General features: G+C 39.6%; 1 long non-coding RNA gene across 1 annotated transcript; it reads left to right on the top strand.

Moving 5' to 3' along the window:
• The first annotated feature begins 428 nt into the window (after positions 1-428).
• Positions 429-2,884, top strand: LOC121547850. The gene is made up of 6 exons (XR_005996562.1): positions 429-511; positions 1,441-1,521; positions 1,773-1,827; positions 2,263-2,358; positions 2,519-2,584; positions 2,742-2,884. It is a non-coding gene; the product is annotated as an uncharacterized LOC121547850 (long non-coding RNA).
• Positions 2,885-7,941: the final 5,057 nt, after the last annotated feature.

Genomic DNA, 7,941 nt, shown 5'->3' with positions numbered 1-7,941 from the left:
AAAGTAGAAAATAGTAAAAAATAAAGAAAAACCCTTGAATGAGTAGGTGTTCTAAATCTTTTCACCGGTATTATTGATGATAGCCTCATCTTACTGACTACTTTTAATTTGGATATACTTTACCAAATTGATGTAGCTATGATCACTTTAGTGAGTGAATTTGCATGTGATCTAAAAGTGAGATCTCTGTGAAATATAATTTTAGTACATTTTGCCTCATCACTTTGCGCATGTCCTCTCATTCTCGGTTTTAGTAACAGTAGCACCAATTACAATTAATTATGTTTCATTATGCTAAAAAGGCATTAGTCAGGGGGACATTAGACAAACACGCATTGGTCACACACTCAAAAATAAAGTGAGACCGACGCTCTCATAGGAAGTGTTGATATACCTTATTGATCATCACCATATAAGTCTAGTTGGGAGCACTATCGAGTGTATTTGTTGTTTCTTCTGAGAAAGACCTTGTTTCATATTTTGAAGGGACAAAATTAATTTCAACAAAAAGGTATGTTCTTTTGGATGCACATTTGTTTATACATGTGTGGTTTATCTGATGATTGCTTTAGTAATTTCCAGGGTTATTCTGCAGTTTTGTACTTTGTCTTAAATTGTCACTCATTCATTTGTGGTCCAATGTCTTTGTCATTATGAGTAGTGTTACAAAATTTGACTAAGCAAATTTGTTTACTATCTGATATAATTGGATGGATTTCAATGTAAGGCAATATGAATGTTTCCTCCCCGTCCATTTAGGACAAATATAACATTTATTTTTGTATTTTGTTGGTGTGAGCAATATCAAACTCCAATTCTTGGTTGCTACTCTCAAACACAAATCTGGACGAAGTTGATACAATTAAATTTCTAATTTCTCATGCTGAAATGATTCCAGGGTTGATATAAATGTGATGTCAGTTGTCTTTATCCCGTGTCTGTTTGATTCAGTTTGTTGATTATTCAGTTGTCTGTGAATTATTGACGGACGTCTCAATAGTTTACACAATTTCTATGTGCTAAGATGTGATGAAAACAAAAAAGTGTTTAGGTTGCTGATATCCAATGCCATATGAATAATACACATTTTGTCATTTAAAATTGTTGTTTTGTTAAACACTTAAGGTCACATTAGACACATTCAAAGTATATTTGGCAGGTACTGGGTTGAGCTAACAATTCACAACCAGAATGAACCTGCATATCCTGAAGTGATTTTATTTATTAGAACAATGTTTTGACCCACAATGGAATTTAAGACCAGGGAGCATACACTTGTGTGCAGGATTATTGTATTAAAACTAATCTCGGAAACCCAGAGCTACAATCTTGCGTAATTTGGTCAGGTGTTATGTAGTCTGCCCATATTTAAACTATTTAAGATACGGTCACATTAGATACGCGTCTTTTTAACAACCACCATGTGTTTTCTATCAACAGATGCAAAAACGTTATACTGTTCTGTGTGCGTTTCTTATCCTCTTAGGACAACTGTCTGAATCCAGTGGAATGGCATTAATGGTAAGAGCAAATCTATGAAGTTATTGGTAAAGGTAAATTATATTTTTCCCAATACATTTGTTTAAAATAAAATAAATATACATTATGATCATGAGTGAAAACTTTAATTTCACCATTTAAAATATGTTAAGGTAGATTACGGATGTTACTTGTTTGCTTAAAGATTTAACATTAATTTAAAGATTTTAACTCCAATCAACAGTCAGAATTTTGTTGATATTCCATAATTGTGCTAATTCATTTTTTATTAGGGTCCAGAAAGGAGAGGTTGGACTCTGAATAGTGCAGGATACCTACTTGGGCCTTGTGAGTTACCCTCATCTGTACTCCCAAGTATATTTTAGAACATAATACAATTATGAAAACCTTTACCCACCTATGCTAATGCTTAATACGAAAACGGTGCTGTAAATCAATGATGGCCAACCATGGTGGGGTGGGATAGTGGTAGATCAATTAATATGTTGATAGGCTTTGTGGGTGTTGTACGTGAGTGATGTATGTGGAAGAGGATGTGTGTATGTCTTTTTGCCTTGTTATCTTGTGACTGAATAAAAGAAACAATATATTCAAAAAGGGATGGCCAACCCTTCTCCTGTGGAGCTAATGGGTGTGCAGGAGATTTCCAGGAGAAGGTTCAAACAGGTCCATGGAAAAGGGGCATGGAGACCGGTCAGTAAAGACCGGTTTAAACAGGTTTTCCTCTGCCCAGTTTCCATGTCTATACTTCTCCTTACTCAGATGCACAACGAACGCTGACTGTGAGACATAGACCCCTACTGGGCAAAAAGAGTGTTTGGGAAGATGATATGAAACCATTCCAAAACAGTGAATACAGTGAGTTTCCCATGTTTCCAAGTGTTTGTCAAACAACAGCTCATACTTACAATACTTCCTATTAGATTAATTGAATAATATTACCACATCTACAAACATGGGCTACTATCTGATGTAACTGTTGTGATTAGATTTTTTACATTGAAATTGTGTGTTCTAGAGTCTGTCATCGATGACGCCTTTGTTCAAGCTTTTCTGGACATCATTACTTACTTACGTCTGAAAGGTGAACCGTCTCCTTGTTGAATAATTAGTGTTGTACATTCAAAGAGTGTCTATGGCTTGAATGTGTGTTTTTAAATTAGGTAATTTATCTGTTTAGATTATTTTAATTATTTTGTCATAAATAATCAGCAATGTCAATGTCACCTTTTCTCCTGTAGAGATTGGAGCGATGGAGGATTTGAGCACCCATTATCTTGCGGAAACGAAGTCATAATAAGAAATCACTACACCTCTCCTATTGTCAAAACATTATTTTCCACCTCCACCTGTTCCTATGGTATTCAACTGCTTTTTCAATGGTATGACAAGACAATGTAAATAAACATACTTTCTATTATACATTTTTATTTATATTTAAATTTTCTCTACGTTGCCTTTGTAAGGACTCTTGGAAGACTAGGCCTTGGTGGGCTAAAAAAATATCCTAATAAACATTCAAGTGGAACTGACAGCATTTTAGCAACATGAAATCTTATCAAAATGTTTCAATTTATACCCCCAGGAATAATATTACACTTTTTAAACATTTTCTGATAAGCAAGGACTTCGATATGGTGATTTTCACGTTTTCATCAATTCTTAGAATGTTTGGGAATTACGTATACTAAGGCATTTGTGAAAACTCTATAGCAATATAGAGTGGGAATGCGGCTGTGCGTTTGGACAATTAATAGACACTGCAGTAAATAAAACGGAATAAAAAATTATGTCTCGTCCAGGACCGGAGTCTACTGTACGCAGCCCGGTGCACCATAGCCAACCAGATCTTTAGCCTTTATGAAAACAAGCCATTTACCACACAGGCCTACCATCATTCACTTTGAACTGGACTGTGTGTTTACAGGCAGTTGCAACAGCGCAACTTTATATAATTAGAACGCTTTCGCCAAAAACCACAAAATACACCTGAATGGATTTCTGCAAATATGTCAATACCATGGGAGTCCTCTTACACTTGGGAACTTTACAGTCCTATTGATCAAACAACCATGACAAGGTAGGCTCTCTGTCCCTCAGTTATCAATAACTAAAATCTAACGAAGGAACATTAGATAAACCCTATCAAACATTTTCAGCTAGTTGGCTGTCAAAATTGCACAGATAAACGATGGGGAATTGTAGCCAGCTTTCCTGCAACCAAGCACCCAAGCTAACTGGCTAAAGTTGGCTAGCTAGCTACTTCCAGACACAAATAAGAGAACACCTCACTCTGACCATTTTACTCGCCCTAGCAGAGCTGGTTAGCTTGGGTGCTTGGCTGTTTACATGTTATCTAGAGTGTTCGTGACTAACTATTACTTTTTTTTTGCCAACGTTTACTGACAACGGTCATATTCAGTGGGTGTTGCGCGTTCGTAAATTCATTAGTTATTCTACGCTCTGGCACACTCAGACGAGAGTGCTCTGAAGTCATAGTAGTTAGCCGGAGTGAATTTGCGAACACAAGAGATATGCTAACTGTATAATAGTCGTTCAAGTTCTTGCTAGCCAACCAAATTACACCTGCATCTCTAGCTGTGCATTGCCACTGAAAAACATGACATCCTTGAAGCAGCTAGCTAGCTAACGTTAGGCTCAGTGTTTTTAGCTTGCTACATAAATAGATATGCTAGCCTATTAGCCATGTTATGACTGACTTATCATTACCCTTGCTAGTTTGATTGTATTGACATTCCCAGCCTTAGTTACATTTGTCCGTTTTTGTCCAAGATATTCAGTCATTGAAATTGAAACAGTGCATCCTGACTGGAGGCAGCAAACAATCTAACAGGCCAGCTGTGATTTACAACCTGATAGCAATATTTTGTGGACTACCAGGAAATGTATTGTTGAATTACATTAATCATGCATTGAACTGCGTCCGTCTATTCTGCCAACAATGCCTTAGTGTACGTCATGGAATGTTGAGTCAAATAGAACCTATTTTTAAAACCTCTTATGAAGTTGGTTTTGTAGTATAAACTGGGAATTTGATATTTTTGAATGATATTATGACTGTCTGTTTGTTTCATATCTGCAAAGTAGTTACAACGCTGTCAGTTCCACTTTAAATTATCACTACTGTATGAACTCAAACCTGATATTATTAACCTTCAAAATATATAGATTACTTATCTACGTTAATCGGGCAGAACAAAAATACACTATATTACCAAAAGTATGTGGACACCTGCTCATCGAAATCATGGGCATTAATATGGAGTTGGTCCCCCCTTTGCTGCTATAACAGCTGCGGGGACTTGCCACAAGAGCATTAGTGAGGTCGGGCACTGAAGTTGGCCGATTAGGCCTGGTTCGCAGTCGGCGTTCCAATTTATCCCAAAGGTGTTCGATGGGGTTGAGGTCAGGGCTCTGTGCAGGCCAGTCAAGTTCTTCCACACCGATCTCGACAATCCATTTCTGTATGGATCTCGCTTTGTGCACGGGGGCATTGTCATGCTGAAACAGGAAAGGGCCTTCCTCAAACTGTTGCCAGAAAGTTGGATGCACAGAATTGTCTAGAATGTCATTGTATGCTGTAGCATTAAGATCTCCATTCATTGGAACTAAGGGGCCTAGCCCAAACCATGAAAAACAGCCCCAGACCATTATTCCTCCTCCATCAGACTTTCCAGTTGACACTATGCATTCGGGCAGGTAGCGTTCTCCTGGCATCCGCCAAACCCAGATTCGTCCGACTACCAGATGGTGAAGCTTGATTCATCACTCCAGAGAACACATTTCCACTGCTCCAAAGTCCAATGGCGGCGAGCTTTACACCACTCCAGCCGACGCTTGGTATTGACAGTGGTGATTTTAGGCTTGTGTGCAGCTGCTTGGCAATGGAAACCCATTTCATGAAGCTCCCAACAAACAGTTCCTGTGCTGACGTTGCTACTAGTGGCAGTTTGGAACTTGGTAGTAAGTGTTGCAACCGAGGACAAGCGATTTTTACATGCTACGCGCTTCAGCACTCAGCGGTCCCATTCTGTGAACTTGTGTGGCAAACCAATTTCGCGGCGTTTCCACTTCACAATAACAGTACTTACAGTTGACCGGGGCAGCTCTAGCAGGGCACAAATTTAACAAACTAACTTGTTGGAAAGGTGGCATCCTATGACGGTGCCATGTTGAAAGTCACTGAGCTCTTCAGTAAGGCCATTCTACTGCCAATGATTGTCTATGGAGATTGCATGGCTGTGAGCTCGATTTTATACACCTGTCAGCAACGAGTGTGGCAGAAATAGCCGAATCCACTCATTTGAAGGGGTGTCCACATATTTTTGTATAAACAGTGCATTCGGAAAGTATTCAGACCCCTTGGCTTTTTCCACATTTTGATATGTCACAGCCTTATTCGAAAATGGATTAAATTCATATTTTTCCTCATCAACCTACACACAATACCCCATAATGACAAAGATACATTTTGGCATAAAAAAAGTATTATAAGCTGAAATACATTATTTACATAAGTATTCAGACCCTTTGCTCAGAGACTCGAAATTGAGCTCAGGTGCATCCTGATTCCATTGATCAACCTTGAGATGTTTCTACAACTTGATTGGAGTCCACCTGTGGTAAATTCAATTGATTGGACATGATTTGGAAAGGCACACACCTGTCTATATAAGGTCCTACAGTTGACAGTGCATGTCAGAGCAAAAACCAAGCCATGAGGTAGAAAGAATTGTCCTTAGAACTCCAAGACCGGATTGTGTCGAGGCACAGATCTGGGGAAGGGTACCAAAAAATGTCTGCAGCATTGAAGGTCCCCAAGAACACAGTGGCCTCCATCATTCTTAAATGGAAGAAGTTTGGAACCACCAATACTCTTCCTAGAGCTGGCCGCCCGGCCAAACTGAGCAATCGGAGGAGAATGGCCTTGGTCAGGGAGGTGACCAAGAACCCGATGGTCACTCTGACAGAGCTCCAGAGGTCCTCTGTGGAGATGGGAGAACCTTCCAGAAGGACAACCATCTCTGCAGCACTCCACCAATCAGACCTTTATGGTTCAGTGGCCAGACGGAAGCCACTCCTCAGTAAAAGGCACATGGAGTTTGGAGTTTGCCAAAAGGCACCTAAAGACTCTCAGTCCATGAGAAACAAGATTCTCTGGTCTGATGAAACCAAAATTGAACTCTTTGGACTGATTGCAAAGCGTCACATCTGGAGGAAACATGGGACCATCCTTACGGTGAAGCATGGTGGTGGCAGCATCATGCTGTGGGGATGTTTTTCAGCGGCATGGACTGGGAAACTAGTCAGGATCGTGGGAAAGATGAACGGAGCAAAGTACAGAGAGATCCTTAATGAAAACCTGTTCCAGAGCGCTCAGGACCTCAGACTGGGGTGAAGGTTAATCTTCCAACAGGACAACGACCCTACGCACACAGCCAAGACAATGCATTTGTGGCTTCGGGACAAGTCTCTGAATGTCCTTGAGTGGCCCAGCCAGAGCCCGGACTTGAACCCGATCTAACATGTCTGGAGAGACCTGAAAATAGCTGTTCTTTCGTTTATTTTTAAAATATCTATATTTTTTTATTTCTGAAAACCTGTTTTTGCATAGTCATTATGGGGTATTGTGTGTAGATTGATGAGGGGAAAAAAATATTTAATCCATTTTAGAATAAGGCTGTAACGTAACAAAATGTGACTATTTTCAGGACAGCCATTTGAACCTAAACTTTTTTTTTTATCAAAATGTGTTTTGGGGCAGAAATGCCTTCTGGAACATGTGAACTTTCATGTGCCTTAAATACAAAATTGTATGCCATCTGTAAATACGAATACAATTGTTAAATTACGAGCCTAGTTGGTTTAGCCACAGAAAAAGACAGCAACCTTCCCACTAGCCATGATAATAAGTGGGCTGGACATTCCGAGAGTTGAGTTCGGATTGGTCTGCCATATAGTACACTTCTGTCTATTTGAGCTGGTCAGTATGTATAGGTAATCCTGTCTAACGCAGCTTTTTGTATATATATATATCTCTTATCCAGAGCGATTTACAGTTAGTGAACACATAATTTTTTATACTGGCCCCCCGTGGGAATTGAACACTACAACCCTGGCGTTGCAAACGCCATGCTCTATCAACTGAGCTACATCCCTGCTGGCCATTCCCTCCCATACCCTGGACGACGCTGGGCCAATTGTGCGCCGCCCATGAGTCTCCCGGTCGCTGCCGGCTGCGACAGAGCCTGGATTATTATCTGCAAACTAAGGGCAACCATGGCATCCGTGACAGGGAAAAGCATCTAACCATGATGTATACGGGTAAGATAGTGTAGCTAGCTACATTTTCAGATATTACACATTTCTAATTTTGACAGAAAGTTGATTTCATTTCATGTTAAAATGTACTGTTAGATA

This window comes from Coregonus clupeaformis, chromosome 31 (assembly GCF_020615455.1).
Source record: "Coregonus clupeaformis isolate EN_2021a chromosome 31, ASM2061545v1, whole genome shotgun sequence".
Lineage (NCBI taxonomy): Eukaryota > Metazoa > Chordata > Actinopteri > Salmoniformes > Salmonidae > Coregonus > Coregonus clupeaformis.
The sequence above is the reverse complement of the archived record's forward strand: the minus strand, read 5'-3'. Positions and strand labels throughout refer to the sequence as shown.